General features: G+C 39.9%; 1 long non-coding RNA gene across 2 annotated transcripts in view; it reads left to right on the top strand.

Annotated features, from left to right (window-relative positions):
• Positions 1 to 16,609, top strand: part of LOC103160176 — a 136,403-nt gene that overhangs the window by 64,928 nt on the left and 54,866 nt on the right. For both annotated transcript variants that reach the window (XR_003480924.2, XR_004772169.1), the window contains exon 3: positions 11,511 to 11,568. This is a non-coding gene — a long non-coding RNA (uncharacterized LOC103160176). The remainder of the gene's footprint in view (positions 1 to 11,510; positions 11,569 to 16,609) is intronic.

The raw sequence follows: 16,609 nt of genomic DNA, 5'->3' as shown, positions 1-16,609 counted from the left end.
TTCAGTTGTCTCCATTAGGATTTGTCACAGCGACAAAAAAACAAAAACAAACAAAACAAAACAAAACAAACAAACAAACAAAAAAACAACTAAGCACTAAGCAGAAGGGACGGGAAAGAAAAACAGTTAAAATAACCACAACATCCCACAACCTGTATGGATACTGTCTCATTTAGCACTCAAAACACTTGTTGTAATAAATGGTATTTTGTCTATTTTTTTTAGAAGAGGAAACAGATGCAGACATATGTTTCACAATCTGTCCCTTTTTTCTAGCACCCATTGTGTGTGTGTGTGTGTGTGTGTGTGTGTGTGTGTGTGTGTGTGTGTGTATGAGAGAGAGAGAGAGAGAGAGAGAGAGAGAGAGAGAGAGAGAGAGAGAGAGAGAGAGAATCATGTAGGTGAGAGAACTCCCCAAATACATCTCATAGACTGAAAATGAACAATTATCTCCTGTGGTAGATGGTAAGGAGGACTGTAGGGTTCATATGCAACTTCAAAAACAAAACAGCCACCCATCCTAATTACCAAGACAATGCCTGATTGCTGCTTTCCTTAACTAGCACCCTTTCTTATTTAGGAATGGCCTTCAACGTAGACTTTTGTTAATCGGACTTATGAAGTCTTTATTTCTTTCATGACTATGGCTTCCAAATTCATGAGTTAACTATTTCATCAAGGCTGGCCTTCGCCTAGGCAATTCAATGCTTGACTTCTTTTGAAACACTCCTGCCATGTCACTTGGCACAATCTCTCATCCTGAAAAGAGAAAAGTTATGATTTACCAGTGTTCAAATGGGTTCTTCCATTTTTCAAAGAGACAGATGATTTAAATGATTTGGAGGGATTATAAATTTTTGTTTAGCTCCTCTGTATAACTCTGAAGTGGCAGTGCAATTCAGAGTTAATGGGAATTTCAGGCTCAGAGTTGCCACAGAGATTTATAGAATATAGGACCTATTTGTTCCTTTGGTGAATTATCTATTTCCATTTTCTTTTTCTTCTCTGCTTTATCCCTCCTGAATTTATTGCAAGCATCTCTTTATGCTTTGCCTATAATCCATTGCCATGTATATTGCAAATAATTCCTCCACATTGTTCTTAACTTTGTTATTGAAATATTGTCATTTTTACCTTTAATATTTAATGCTGGAATTTATTGTGTTGTAATATAGATGTCTAGCATACTTTTCCTTTCTAAGCAGTTCAATTTTCCCAACATCATTTATTGAATAACTCATTGTGTTGGATTGGTGGTTGTGTCAATGGCCCCTATTTGCTTACTCTTTCTTGGTCCTTTGGGGGTATACTCCCTGACTAATTGGGCCCACAATTTTGTCTGGGGGTGAGAACATATGTGATTGTGAATTCATTTCTTGTCACTTTTCCACAGAGGACTCCACAAGTTTCAATGCCTTTGGGGGTATTGTCATTGGCAAGCTAGAGATTGTGGGGCACCACAATGTGGTGTAGGCCTTTGATGGTGGGAATATTTTCTACGACACTGAGTACTCTGTTTCAGGGACCTTCCCACCAAAGGTGGCCTAGCTGGCCTCATGTTTGTGTTCTGAAGTCTGCATGGATGAGGAGGGTGAGGTAGGGACCACATGTCCAGATGACATTTCTGGGCCAGGCTGCAGAGGCCTGCACAGGCCAGAGTCTGCCTTCCTGGACACTTGGACAATCTTTCACTGCTCTTTTTCAAGCTGCTAATTCTGGATCATCTCCCCTCAGGCATGCATTAGGTGCTGCTGCTGGGCAACTCACCTTCTTTTTCCAACTTCCGTAAGAAGGCAGTGTTCCGACGAGTCCCCCCTCCTTTTTCTTCCGTTCTTTATACTGCATGCAGTCTTTTCAAGAGTTCAGTCTTACATTCTTCAGCTTTAGGGAAAGCAACATTCTTGAATTTCTTGACCACACCTTTCTTTTCAGGAATGATAGCTGATTTGTCATCTCTTTGTTTTGGGAGTTTTTCAACAAGCACTGTGATATACATGTTATAGAGAATACAGGCATATTCAGTGTTGCCTTCTTTAGAGTAAATACATGCCATGTGCGTGATCTCAACACCAGAACAAAAGTAGCAATGGGGTGGAATGTCTGTTCAATTCACTGTGCTCCTGTCTTAGGGTGGGAGGCTGACATGCCACCACGGTGAGACATTGGACCAATGATTTCTTTCCTGAAGGATGGCAGTTGGAGCTCCCAGAAATGTTTTATTTTTTTAGTGATAGATTTGTCTCTTTAAGTACATTTATATTTCCAAGAATATAAATGTGAGGGACAAGAATGACCTCTCAGTGCTCTAGAACACTAAACCATCTCTGCTTTCTTGCAGGTCTAACATCTTTTGTTCTTGCGTTGTTTACATGATTACCGATGAATGAATATTGACTTATCGTTAGTAGCTAAGGCCTAGGGTTTACTATCCGTTCATTCTGTGCTGCACAGTTCTGAGTTCTCAAAAAAAAAAAAAAAAAAAAAAAACAATGTCATGAATTCCCCCACAGAAATGTTTTACAGAATAGTTTCACTGAATCAAATTCCCAGTGCTCCACATGCTCATCCTTCCTCTGTATGCTACCCCCACGTCCAGCTACCAGAAACCATGGACAGGTTTTTAAGTTTTTGTTACTATTTTTGTATAGTCTTTTTAGTTTTACCTCTCTCAGAAGGTCATAAGGGTTGAGTCATAGTCTATTTTCTTTATGGATTTTCTTCTCCAGGTGCTTAGGAATTATGTATAAATTATTATAATAAGCTAAATTTTCTATACTAGTGGACAGGTGCATGCATAAACAATCATATCAGCACAGATTTTCTTCTTTTTTATTAATTATTTTTTCATTTATTTTACATCCTGACCACCATTTCCCCTTCCTCTTTTCCTCCCATTCCCTCCCCTCTGCTGCCCACCCAGGGCTGCCAACAAAGCATGTCAGCACACAGTTTTGAGCAAAGTATAAGTTAAGCTCTATCTGAGGCCCCCTTGTCACCAAAAGCTGAGAGTTTGGAACCTTCCATCCTCATTTTCTGCCTCCTCCATATCCAGGTTTAAGTGTGTTGATCTGAATACCTGTTTCTGGTTTGAAGAACAGTTTTTTAGTCATGCTCTCTTCCAGTCAGGGTATCTCTGTAACTGTTGCTTAACCATGGCAATCATGCCTTCACTTGTCCTGAATCATTCAGTTTCCCAGGTCCTTGTCTTTTACTGCATCTTCCTCTCTTACTGAGGCCTTTGTTCTGATTAATTTGTTATTTCCTCAGATGCTTCCTGGAATTGTTTTGTAAATTAATAAGAGGTGTAGAGGTGACAGACTTTCTGGAATGCTGAAGGGGACCCTTCTTTTTTCAATGTAATATTTTTATTATTTCTTTGAGAATTTATATAATGCATTGTGATCATATTTACCTCTGTTCCCCCAACTCTTTTCCTCCTTGCCCCTCCCAAATTTTTGTCCTCTTTTTTTCTTCTTCTTCTTCTTCTTCTTTTTTTTTAAATAACCCACCAAGTCCAGTTTTTGCTGTCCATTCACTCATAGGTTTGAGGACATCCACAGAAGCTTTCACTTACTAGGGACCACAACCTCAAAGAAAACCCAATACTCCCTCAACAAGAAGCCACCAGCTGTCACTAACCCCTCAGTTAGGTGACTCATGAGCCCCTCCCTCTTCTCTAATCCATGCTGACTGACTTGATCCCATGCATGTCTTGTGCAGGCCACTACAGCTACTGTGAGTTTATGACTGAGGTGGTCCTGAGGTGTTCAGAAGACGCTGTTTTGTTTTAGTAATCCTAGACCCCTGGCTCTTACAAACCTTATGTGCCCTCTTCGATGATGGTCCCTAAGCCTTGTGGGGGGACTTCCTATTTATGGCTGAGCACTCCACTGATACGAAGCAGACATTTTTTTTTTTTTTTTTTTTTTGGTCCTGGCTGGTGGAAGTAGGTCAGTGGGGCAGCCTTCCAAGGTAACACCTTCTTCTGGCTCTACTGGATGACCTCAGCTCTGTTTTCCTATCCATGACTGTGAGGAAAAAGCCTCTGCCTTAAGGTCCTACCCACAACATTGCACTGTTCCAGCCATCATGCCATTTCTGCCATGGTGGACTGAGACCCTTTGAAACCTGAGCTAACTTCAAGTTGTTTCTGGTGGCATTCTGATAAGTGGTGAGAAAAGGAACAAATACAGGAACCTTAAAATGTTTTCATTTATTCTTTGAATTAACCCCTTTTGTATGTACCTTCTTTCCATTAACATTTCCTTCAATATGCCAGGCTTGTTTTGTTTTAGAGTCTTTATACAAGCCTCCTTCCTTCCCATGATTAGGCCACTATTCCCATTTATCAAATCTTCTCTAACCACCACACCTTAAACACCACAAATCATTGTCATTATCTATCTCCTTTCCTTGTCTGCTTCAGCTTCTAAAGCAATCATCTAATTTTGTACATGTGCACGTACCAGAACACATATTCCATGAGGCACCTTGGCTATTTGATAGACATTTCTTTGGCTCTTCTAATATAACTATAACACGGGAGGAGGTGAATTAATGATGGGAAAATATAAAAAAAATTTACTCTTTCTAGAATTTTCCAAAAGATTTCCATATGATCAATTCTTTGATTTTATAAACTTCCCAGCACTGCCATTGATAGTTTCTGTGTCCCTCAAGACTCTTGAGGAGAAGAACACACACACACACACACACACACACACACACACACACACACACACACACACACACACGGAGGGGGGGTGCTGCATGTATACAGAATAAATTAATTGGAGTTCTAGCATGTGGAAGAGCTGAATTGGTCAGAGATTTGACAAAGTTCATAAAATCCCTGTAGTATTAGATAGAACTTTTCTGTTTCATATTATTTCAATTATCTGAAACATTTTCTGGTTCTTATTTCTGTTTACTGACTAGTCACAGGCAAAGAGTATTGAATGTTGTTTTAATTGTGTCTTGTAGATGTGATTTCACAGATAACAAGATTACCACTGTTCAAGGATCTGTTTTGTTGGAGATTGAGCTTAACATGATTTAGTTTGGCCCATATCATCAGGCCTTGGCTGGATGCTGTCCTTGAAATCTAGCCCCAATTTTAAGGCCATTTTCTTTGCCTGAGGTGAAGTTTAGAAGCCTGGATTCCTCACACTGGTTTTTCTTTACTATACCATTGATTGTTTAAAGAAACAGAGCTGGAATTATAAGCTATTTGACTCACATTTTGAGATTTGTTCCATTGGCACATAGTGGGCACAGAAAGCAAAATTCTGAGTATTTGCTAATGAGTCTATTTTAACTTCTAGCATTTAAGGGCAAGTCAAAAGTTATGGAAATTATGTTCTAGCCAACACTTCAAAATTAATAAAATAATTATATGAATAAATATAAAACTGTGTCAAAGCGACTACATATCCAGAATGGCAGATTGTATGTGGGGCCTAGAGGATGCTTGGTTGGTAAAGTGCTTGCTGTGAGGTCCTGAGGATCTCAGTCCAATTTTCAGAACCCACATGAAAAAGGTGGGCATAGTAGTGTGTGCTTGTGATCCCAGTTCTGGGGATGGAGCTCGGAGACAAGTAGGATTCCCAGGATTCACCAGATGGCTGGCCTAGTAGAATGGTGAGTAACAAGCCTAGGAGGGTTTGATCTGCAATAGACATATATTCACAACGTGTGTGTGTGTGTGTGTGTGTGTGTGTGTGTGTGTGTGTGTGTGTGTTTGTGTGTGTGCATTGTAAGATGTTTGTAGTTAAATAATGTTGGTATATGGGAGTGTTGGCATGCAGAAATTATTTGCAGTATTCTTTAATTTTTCTGGAAACATAAGTTATATCAAAATGTAATATTATTTTTCACGGTTTCCAACTGTTGTGGGAGGTACCTCTATGAGACAGATTCCCCAGGAGAAGTAATTTCTATCTGGCAATAAAATGAGAGAAAATACATTTTAAATAACACCTCATGTTAAAACAAACATGCAAACAACTCCTTTTTTCTGTTTTAAAAGAAATGATATGAAATTAATATGGGTAATTAGGAAGTAATACAGGAAATATAGTAAAAAGTGAAAGTTACTCAAAACTTATAAACATCTATCATCTCTCTATCTCTCTCTCTCTATCATTTATAGATGAGAATGTGTGTCCCATGACCTGCATGGTCAGAAGGCAGGCTACTGGAGTCAGTTCTCACTCTACTATGTGAGTTCTGGGGAATCTAACTCAGTCTTAACACCTTTAGTGTTGAGCCATCTTGCTGGCCCATTCATGACTTTTCAGTGCTAGTCAATGTTAACCTTTTGGCAACCTTCCTATCATCTGTGTCTGGTTTTCATTCAGTTGTGGAAATTATCTGTGCATAACAAGCTAACACAAGGCTTAAGTGCTTAAAATAATTAGCAGTTATCTTGTGACACAGATTCTGAGAGTGAGAAGCTGAAGAGGCTTAGCCTAGCGTTCTGGGAGAAGATTTCTTACAAGGTTGTCCTGGTGATGTTAGAGGCTTGAGAAATAGCTTTCTACTTCATTCTTGTGACTATTGACAGAAGAGACTACAGTTCCTGACCAGGCATGTGTCTCCATGGAGTTGCTCATATGACAGCTGACCTTCCCTTAAAGAGAGTGGACACAGGAGGGAAGGATGGAGGGAGGAAGAGAAGAGAGTAAGGAGGGAGAGAAAGAGTCTTTTAATATAGAAGCTACAGTATTTAAAAAAAAAAACTCAAAAGTGCCCTTATGGGGTGCTATGCTGGTCATGCTGACTAAATATGGGAGAAGAAATTACAGGTGCTAATGCCATGGAGGAATTATGAACTATCTTCAAGGTTATCAAGCCCATAACACTTTAGCATGAGCATTTACCATACTGTAAAAAAAAAAGTTCTATAGTAACCTCAATGGTCACATTATATTATTGTAGGTCTTAAAATTCAAGTATATAAGGATACTATACAACTGTGAGGTTAATTATTTATTTTAACAAAAATGGTGGAATGTATCCAATCATTCAAGTCAATGCTACTTTTCCCCTTAGGAAACTGTGAATTTATTCTGATGATGTCAGGCTATTGTTACAAATGTACCCAAGATCTTCTGAGATTAGGATTGGAGTTGCAGTAAATCATTCTTATCAATAAATTCAAAGACACTGCAAGGCAATTATGCTAGTCAACAGGACACCTGTTTATTTCAGATTGCATTACCAAACCAGATGTAGTAGTCAAAATTGTGGTTTTGATATCCAACTATGTCTTAACAAAAGAATATACTTTAACAAACAAATTATTATGTGACCCAACTACCTAAGAAGGAATTTTAGAGGCTGCAGCTCTTTAGTCTATTAATGAATGGGCCCTCCTTTTAGTCCTCAGTAACAACCAAGCCATACTCTTAGTGAATATCCTGAAATATTCCTTCCTGCAGTATAGTTCTTAGAGGAAGTCCTATTTGGGGGTTGATGAGATATGTTGTAGAAAAAAAAAAAAACCACTTGACACCAAGCCTGAGGACTGAGTTAGATTCCTGGGAGCCACGTGGTGGAAAGAAAGAGAACTGATTTTTACAAGCTGTGCTCTGACCTCTACACAATCCCTGTGTTAGTATTCAGGCATCTGTACTGGCCTGCCCTTGGGATTCTGACAGGATACACCTTCAACTGCAGCCACTAAGAGCACCACTTGTGCACATTTACTACATTCCCTTTTAAAAGGGCCCTGCCTACCTCCCATCCTCCTCTCTTTCTTTCTCTCTCTGCCTCTCTTTCCTCTCTACTGCTGTTCCTGTCCCTGGAGGCTGCTCCCCCGCCCCTTTCCCCTTTTTATGATCCCTTTCTCTAATAATAATTAAAAAAACCTCCATTTGAACTATGTCACATGGCATCTTTCATGTGGCACTTCTTTAAAAATTACAACAATGGCACACATGCACCCTTCCAGAAGAAATAAATAAAATGTAACCAAAATGAAGTCCTATGTTGATAGAAATTGCACATGCTAGATCATATTTTTCTGGAAAAAGGAAATGGTGACCTGGGAAGCAGTTTTATTTGATCAAGTTTTCTATGGTGCCTGGGACACAGTAGGCACTTAAAACCTGTTTGCTGAATTGAAAGTACATTAAAATTATAATGCTGTGAAGGGTATCAATTAAGCTAATATGAAGTAACTGGGCCTCTTAATCCTAATAAAATATTACTTGGATATCAGGCTTTCTCCCTCAAGTCTAGACTGTGATGGCTTCATAGAATTGTTTCTTTTTCTGAGAGTCCTGTGTAAATCTTTGAAGTAGATAGCATGAAAAACATGGATGCTTCCCCATCTCTAAATTCCCCACATAAGAAGCAATGACCATGCAACAAATATGCTGTCCTTGGTCTCATCAGAAGCATCCTAGAGCTAGCTTTGCATCCCAGCTTTGCTCAGAGTCATAGTAGGTTTACTTGTACCTTCCTTGAATGGAAAATAATTGCAGTTATTGGTTTTATTTCTGACTTCCAAAAGACATGTGTGCTCAATATATGCAATCATAGTCTTTTCAAACAACTGCTTGGGGGATAGGATGAAATAGTGGCTAAATAAGCATACTGTTTCACCCCAGAGAGCAAATGTTATATTAGCAGTTCTATTTTGGAGGTGGAAAATAATTCTATTGTAAGGCTGGCATAAATATTATGCTCATCATTTACTCACTTCCTTACATAAGAGGCAGAAAATTCCAGTTTCATGCCAAGTCTTCCAACCAAGACATAGCAGGACCTTTTCCTTCACCTAATTTCTTTCAGTTTTAAAGTAACAATTTAATTTCTAGTAAGAATGAGAAGCAGCTAATAATGTTCAGACAAATTGTCATGAGAAGCATAGAATTCTCTCTATAATGGTAGGAGTCATTGGGTGCCTACAGCCATCTGAAAAGCATGTATTTGATGAGACTCCACTGAGACAGTGGGGGACCAATTCTCTCCATGCAAATGAGTACTTCCTGTCAACAGCATACTTAGTCTACTGTTGGTTCTTCTTCTCCTAATATATAATTTCATGCTCTCTCTCTCTCTCTCTCTCTCTCTCTCTCTCTCTCTCTGTCTCTCTCTCTCTCTCTCACACACACACACACACAATCTATCATCTACCTATCTATCTATCTATCTATCTATCTATCTATCTATCTATCTATCTATCTATCCATCCTCCCCCTTTCACACAAAACATATTTTTAAAAGGTTAATTTAATTCTACTTTATGTGTATGAGAGCTTGACTTGCACATATAAATACCACATGCCCAAAGTACCCACAGAGGCCAGAAGAGGGCATCTGATCCCATGGAACTGGAGTTACTGATGGTTGTTGGTCGCCATGTAGGTGCTGGGAATTGAACCTTAGAGTCTCTGGAAGAGCAACCAGTGCTCTTAGGCTTTATGCCATCTCTCTAAAGTAATGTGTGCACACTGACCCTTTGTGACAAATTACTTCCAAGTGCATGTGACTGTTCAACAGAAAAAAGATGTTTGGCATCCTCTCCTTTTCTCATGACACAGTGCTCAAGGTGAGAGCACCACAGTGTTCTAACCCAAAGATTCCATGAAAATTTGCCAATTGTACAATAATTTTTCTCACCTAATTTCACACCAAGTGTATCAGGTTGAACTTAGTTTGGGGGCCTCTTTTAATCCCCATTTAATGTGAAGATGTTGCCCTTTCTTTCTTTTGCTTATGATCTTGACCATGTTGAAAGACCCTCTGTAAACTACCTCCATCTTGGTTTGTTTTCTGCTAGGTCTGTATAAACCCTTCTGTGTGTGACAGGCCAGGAGGCTCATGACTTTGACTTGTTTTAATGCCAGGAATATTCACTTTGACCAGTCTTTTGGAACTCCTCCTACCTTCTGTTTTGTGCTGTGAGGCAACATGACACATTCTGAGACACTTGGTCACACAGAGGAAGGTTGCTCTGCATTGGTAACTCTTCATTTGTTCCCACCCAAGATCAGTTCTCTCCCCTTCCTTCTTAACTCCACACTCTCATCTCTAGGGATCACATACCAGAACTTCTGAGTAGACTCAGTGAATAATTAACACCAACAGGAGATCAAAGTATGAGAGGAGAGTAAATTCAGGCAATTAGGTCCCCTGAAACACCTTCTGCTTTTCTTTGTCCCATGGCAAATGGATCTTCATGGCCACAGCTCCCACCTTTACTCAGCATTTTGTCTTCCAGCTCATGGATACAGGAGCTTCTTCTGTTGCTAGCTTCTAGGTGCCTCACCATGTTTTTCTGATTCTCTTATCTCTGCCCACACACATCTAAAAGTAGACCTTTGTTAGAGACGCTTAGTTGGCTGGAGTTGAATTCTATTTGAGGCTGCGATTCTTACTGGTCCAGCTTTCACTCCCTGTGGTATTCTTGGGAAACTATACATGGAGAAAGACAAGCTTAAGAAAAGGATTGATGGAAGGACTAGTGATATGACCTACTGCATTAAGAACAAAAACCAACAGTTGATCATTTATTACAAGGAAAGACACTGTCTTAGTTAAGGTTTTTATTGCTGTGAAGGGACATCACGACCACAGCAACTCTTATAAAGAAAGCATTTAACTAGTGTGGCTCACTTACAGTTTCAGAGGTTTAGTTCAACTCTATAACAGCCTCATACTATTTTAAGTCCCTTCTGAGATGCATGGCAATCAAACAGCAGATCTTTTTTTTTTTTTTTTTTTGAGACAGGTTTTCTCTGTGTAACAGTCCTGGCAGTCCTGGAACTAGCTTTGTAGACCAGGCTAACCTCAAACTCACTGAGATCTGCCTGCTTCTGTCTCCCAAGTGCTGGGATTAAAGGCATGTGCCACCAACGTTGGTTGCACTAACATGTAATGGTACAGGATATACCTTACCATTCTAAAATTTAGGGAATGAGCATACTGAGGAAATACTCGACTGAAGCAAGACCAAGAACCAGCCAGACAAACTCCAAACTTTGCATCTTGGTGTCTGATGTCAGTGAGGTGGCTCGCTTATAGTTTCAGAGATTCAGTTCATTATCATCATGGCAGCATACAGGCAGAAATGATGCTGATAGCTGAAAGTGCTACATCTTGAAGGCAACAGGAAGTCAACTGACTGTCACACTGACGGAAGCTTGAGAAAAGAGACCTCAAAGCCCATCCCACAGAGATACACTTCCTCCAACAGGGCCATACCTCCTAATAGTGCCACCCCCTTGGGGGTCATTCCCTTTCAAGCCACCAGAGACACAGAGTAGAATTCAGAATAACTAAAGGCATTGCTTTTTTTTTTTTTTTTTTTTTTGTTAAAGTGCTTAGAGTGCAGTCGAGGTGATATACAATGGAGAAGTCAGAAGGGGAGAATGCCATAAGATGGCAGCAAGGGAATGATTGTTTGACTACTGCAGAGGAATCCAAGGAGACTAAAATGCATGGAATGTTTTCCTTGTTATCCAACTCTACATTGTTCTTCTCTCCTCACTGTCTTACAGTTGCTTCATTGTACAACTGAGGATACAAAGGATCAACCCGCTGAGCCTGAAGCAACAGGTATAACTGGAATTGTAACCCAGGTTTCTATGAGTCTAAAGCCCTTTTTTTTTTATTGTAACAGCAATGGGAGTGAGAAAGAGAGTTCTGTAAAGGAGCAGTTTGTTGGGAGAAATGGGGGGGGGCAGAAATTTTTGTATTCATCACATTTTGCATGGGCAAAAAGCAAACAAAAAGAATCAGAGGACAGGGTTGACTATGGGGACAACATAGGTCAGTTTCAAGTCATAGAAATGAGAATGTTTTTGCCTTTGGTGAAAATCAGATATGGAACAGATAATAGATTATTCCAGATGAAAGTTGGCTGTCCACTGGAGTGGCATTGTCTAGACACTTTGTTAATAGTTAATGAACATATCCTGAGTTTAATGAGCAGCTATTTTTATAGCTATCTGGTTAGAAAAAATATGACTAGACAAGAACTATTTTAATGTTTTGTTATCACATATCCCAAGCTGATAATGACTAGATTAAAAATAATTCCAAGGGATTATGTATTGAAATTATATATATATATATATATATATATATATATATATATAACATAAATTTTAAGTACTTAGATTTACATATCACATCTTCAAAGAGTTAGAGGCCAACAGCCAAATACAGGTAAGATGTATAAATCTGGGTCATATGAATTTGGCTATAAAGGAAACCAAAGCCATGAGCTTTGCAGGTAAATGGTTAGAACTAGAAAAGATCATACTAAGTGAGGTAACTCAGATCCAGAAAGTCCAACATGGTCTATCTCATCTGAGGCTCCTAGCCCATAACCTTCATATGGGGGTATATATCTTGGAGTAATAGCAGAAACCAGGAGAGTAAAAAGGAACCATTTTTTTGGGATCAAGGAGTAATAGAGAGGGAGATATCAGAGTACAAGTGATCTTATTGAGAAAAGAGGAAAAATGAGACGGTTTACTAGGGGAGGAAGAGAGAAAAACAGAACAAAGAGAGGAGGGTAAAACCAGCAAGGTCTGAAAAACTCATAAGAAACCGTACTATTAACAATATACCTAAAAACACCCTATAATAAATGTAAGTCTGCGTATAAATAAATTTTTGTCTGGGCTGACAATGTTTTTCCCCAAAGCCAAGGACCATCTAAGAGAAACTCCATCATCATACACAGAAGCTGTCTCTTGAGTTCTTTCACAGAGACTCCCCAGAAAGTACAAGCTGTTGCTATTGTCCTTGGTTGCCCCTCAGAGGTGGAAGGTGAGCCCCCACTGATGAAGACATCATGCACTTTAGAAGCCAGGCCCAGAGGGCCCCTGACCTGGAACTAACCTGAAAGCCTCTCACTTGAGGACTAGCTTTCATGCCATACAAGCTTCTGAGGAAGGAAACAAACAGCAGTCCTATCCAGCTATGACACACATGCACTACCATAACAATCAGCATGACACATAACCCTAAGCATGTAGTATCAACATGCATCTCTTGGTGGTGACCAACTGTAGTCAGACTTTCTTTGTTTTGCCAGTTCCCCAACAATGGCATGGAGACTTATTACTTATGAATGCCTTGCTTTAGTTTAGGCTTATTCCCAGCTAGCCCTTATAACTTAAATTAACCCCTTTATATTAGTCTATATTCTGCTATATGACTCATTACCTTTCCTATATACTATATGTCTGACCCCCTCCACGTCTCACTGGTGAAATTTGTGCACCTCAACATGGAAGTAATTTTAGGAACACTACACACACATTCCTAAGACGTGGGGTGGGTGGGTTTTGGTTGTTTTGTGGGTTGTGGATGTTTTTCACTATTTAGAGGAATTAGTTCCAGGTTGTTATTGGTCTTAGAGGATAGATTAAGGGATCTCTTTCTGAAAGAAAAAGAGAGATAAGAATAATAGATGGAAAGGGTAGATTATTGAATCTACTTTAATCCAAAAAGCAGCAAGTAATCTAAAAAAAATTTACATTGGTTTGGATTTTTTTATATTGATACAAATTTAAAGTTACCTTTGAATTGGTGGGCAGAGCCAGCGACCGGAATTAGTCACAGAGTAGCCAGAAATATGGATAGGGAAGAATGAGAGGAAGGAGAAAGGCGGGACTTGGAATTTGCATGCTCTTCTTCCTGGGATGTGTGGAGAGAAGAGGTGCTGACTGGGTCTCTGATAAGAAAGGGAAGATCAGCAGGTCACTCCTCCTCTGCTTCTCTGATCTACAAGGTTTTCACCCCAATATCTGACTCTAGAGTTTTTATTGGTAATAGAATAGCTTAGCAAAACCCAGCAACCAACAGCTCTCTAACTAAACTTAAGAGCCGCTCATTAAGAGACAAAGCTGAGACAAGCTGCTCAACAAGAGACAGTACCATCCATCCCAAGGCTAGTGAAGGCATGGCTATCAGAGGAGAGCCTACAACCACCCCTTTATTACATCAGTATAATCCCTAACTACACTCTAAATATTTGTCCTTATACCCACAGATAAGTGTAATCCTTATCCCTCATTAAGGAAACCTCTCTTTGCAATAGACATAGATCATTATAGAGAACCACAACTAATAAAAATGTGAATTGTGGAGGTCAGTCTCAGTGAATGTGTCTATGAAACACTCCTATACCTAAGGCTGGAAGAGGCAGCAGAAAGATTGTCAGAGCCAGAGAATCATGGAGTTTGCTGTAGTCTATGTATGTCTCTGAAGAATATCAGAAGGTATACTCATAAACTCTTACCAACACATCTGCCTACACATGAGGTGAATAAAGATGACACCAACAGACATGCATAGTGGATGGGAGAAAACCCACAGAACCCTACACAAAGAACTACAGACAACTAAGGAATGCTGAGAGTGCGAGAAATAGTCTCCCCCCAGGAATGGCATACCAATTGGTTATCCATTACCAAATGGCCAGCCCTGAAAACATACATATGAATAACATTATACAGATTAAGCAGGGAGTATTTATGTATGTAGGAATATATGTGTGCATGTATGCTTGTATGTAACAACAGTTAATAAAAAAAGGATTTGAAAGAGAGAAAGGAGGGGTATATGGCAGAGTTTAAAGGTCAGAAAGGAAAGGAAGAAAGGGTGTAATTATATTACAATATCAAAACTAAAATAATTATGTTAAAAATTAAAATCTGTGCAGTGGAGCATAGGCTGGATTAAACACAATGCCAAAATTCAAATATGGACCATTACAGTTCAAAATGCATAAAATACATAGTATTCCATCACTTCTTCAAATTTTGTAACCAGTGGTGATAATAGTCAGAACATTTTTTTTTCTGTAAACTGCATGAGACTTTATTGTTGTTTAACGAGCTAACCCCATGTTAGCTCGGGTCTTTCACCCACCCGCCATGGCAGATGGCTAGCAAAGACAGCTCCAACCAGCTGCAGAGAGATCTTGTAGGGCAGCGTAAGGGGAGTGTCTAGGGGTTCGCACAGGCTCAGGATTGGTGTGCCTCCAGGCTTGGAGGGCTTGCCCTGTGTTGATTGGCCAATTGGTTGTTATGGCCCACAGGCCCTCCCAGGGTGGTTGCTATGCTCTGTGCGTCATTGCTGTGCACTTGTCCATACAGCACACCCAGAGCCTTAAAGCATAGCGCCACCAGCTAACTTCTGATTGGTTCCTTGCCGCGAGGCAGGCATCTGACCCCTAAGTAACCAAGGCAAGGTCATGGCGAACACGTGTTACTGTCATGGCTGCCGAAAGGGGCAGCTGGTCCCTTCATTCCTCAATTTTCTTTTTTTGGAAATTCCAATCATGGAATTATTGTCTCTCTAGCGCCCCCATCAGGGAGTGAGAGATATTGGCATCCTCATGCAAGGGAGTTCCTTCTGACTTAGCATTTTAACCAGGGAAAATGGACAACGTATTCTTTCCCATGCTACTTCCTGCTGACTTTGGGACAAAGTTAGGGACCCTAGAAGGTTGAAATGCTAGTCAAAAGCAAAAAGGAATTTAGGCAATGGGGAATCCATCAGGGGCTGTTGGCAGACTCTGTTGAAGAGACAGGGGGTGTCCACATCAGCTGGACTGGTTCATATCCACAGCAAGTCCAGGGCTCGCAGTCTACTTAGAACAGCCTGTAGTCAACAACTGATACTCAGATGTCTGCCAGAGCAGAAACCTGTTTAAGACATGTTTAAACTAGGAACAGAGGTTAAAACTTATTTACTGAAGCCCACAGTGCAGAAAAGGCAGATATCTGGATATCTGTTCAAACAGCAGGAACATATTTATAACTTTGAGTCCTAGCAAAAACTACAGATTTGGGCTATAAGCATGTACATTTTTCTTCTGTCCAGAGAGCCAGGTATGGATTGGACAGAGGTGCCTTTGGCCTGATGATAAGCCCTTTAAGTTTGTACTTAGATGACAACCAAAATAAACCTAAAAACCTTGAGCTTGTGACTGAACAGTAGGTAGTCATTACTTTATCAGCTAACATGCTGGATCTGACTGTCTGATGCTGTCAAGCTGACAACAATTAATATTTTAGAGATCTGAGAAGGGTATATTTTATCCGAATCTACTAAAAAGTGACAGAAGCCAGTCCATATATAGTTTGCCATACCCAAGTTTCTCCTTTACCACTGGAGGCAGATGTCTCAAAGAATATCAATCTTCGGCAGGCCTATAAGGTGAGAGGTTGTTTCTTTTCTTTTCTTTTCTTTTCTTTTTTTTTTCCTCTCTGTGGAAGAGGGACATGGAAAAGACTGACCTTGTTTTGTCTAGGCAAATGAGGTGTAATCAATTTTCCAGTGTCCAGCAGCTTTGTCCACAGTCTTGGCCAGGTCCTGGCGGGCAGCAGGTATCACATCTGAGCATCTTGCTCACTGGTCCAGGTGCAGGAACTGGGGTGCCTCATAATCTTCTTTGGGGACTTAGGGTCACTGTCAGGATCTGGCAGTCTGTCTGATATTATAAACTTTAAAGATAACAATTTAAATGCCATATTCTGCAGTTCTCTGAAGCATTAGAAGTCTGTCTGTCTGTCTGTTTTAGTTACTTTCCCTAAGCACACAAGAAGCATACAGGTGGCTAGGTAAGGTCTTATTT

This window comes from Cricetulus griseus, assembly GCF_003668045.3.
Source record: "Cricetulus griseus strain 17A/GY chromosome 1 unlocalized genomic scaffold, alternate assembly CriGri-PICRH-1.0 chr1_0, whole genome shotgun sequence".
Lineage (NCBI taxonomy): Eukaryota > Metazoa > Chordata > Mammalia > Rodentia > Cricetidae > Cricetulus > Cricetulus griseus.
The sequence above is the reverse complement of the archived record's forward strand: the minus strand, read 5'-3'. Positions and strand labels throughout refer to the sequence as shown.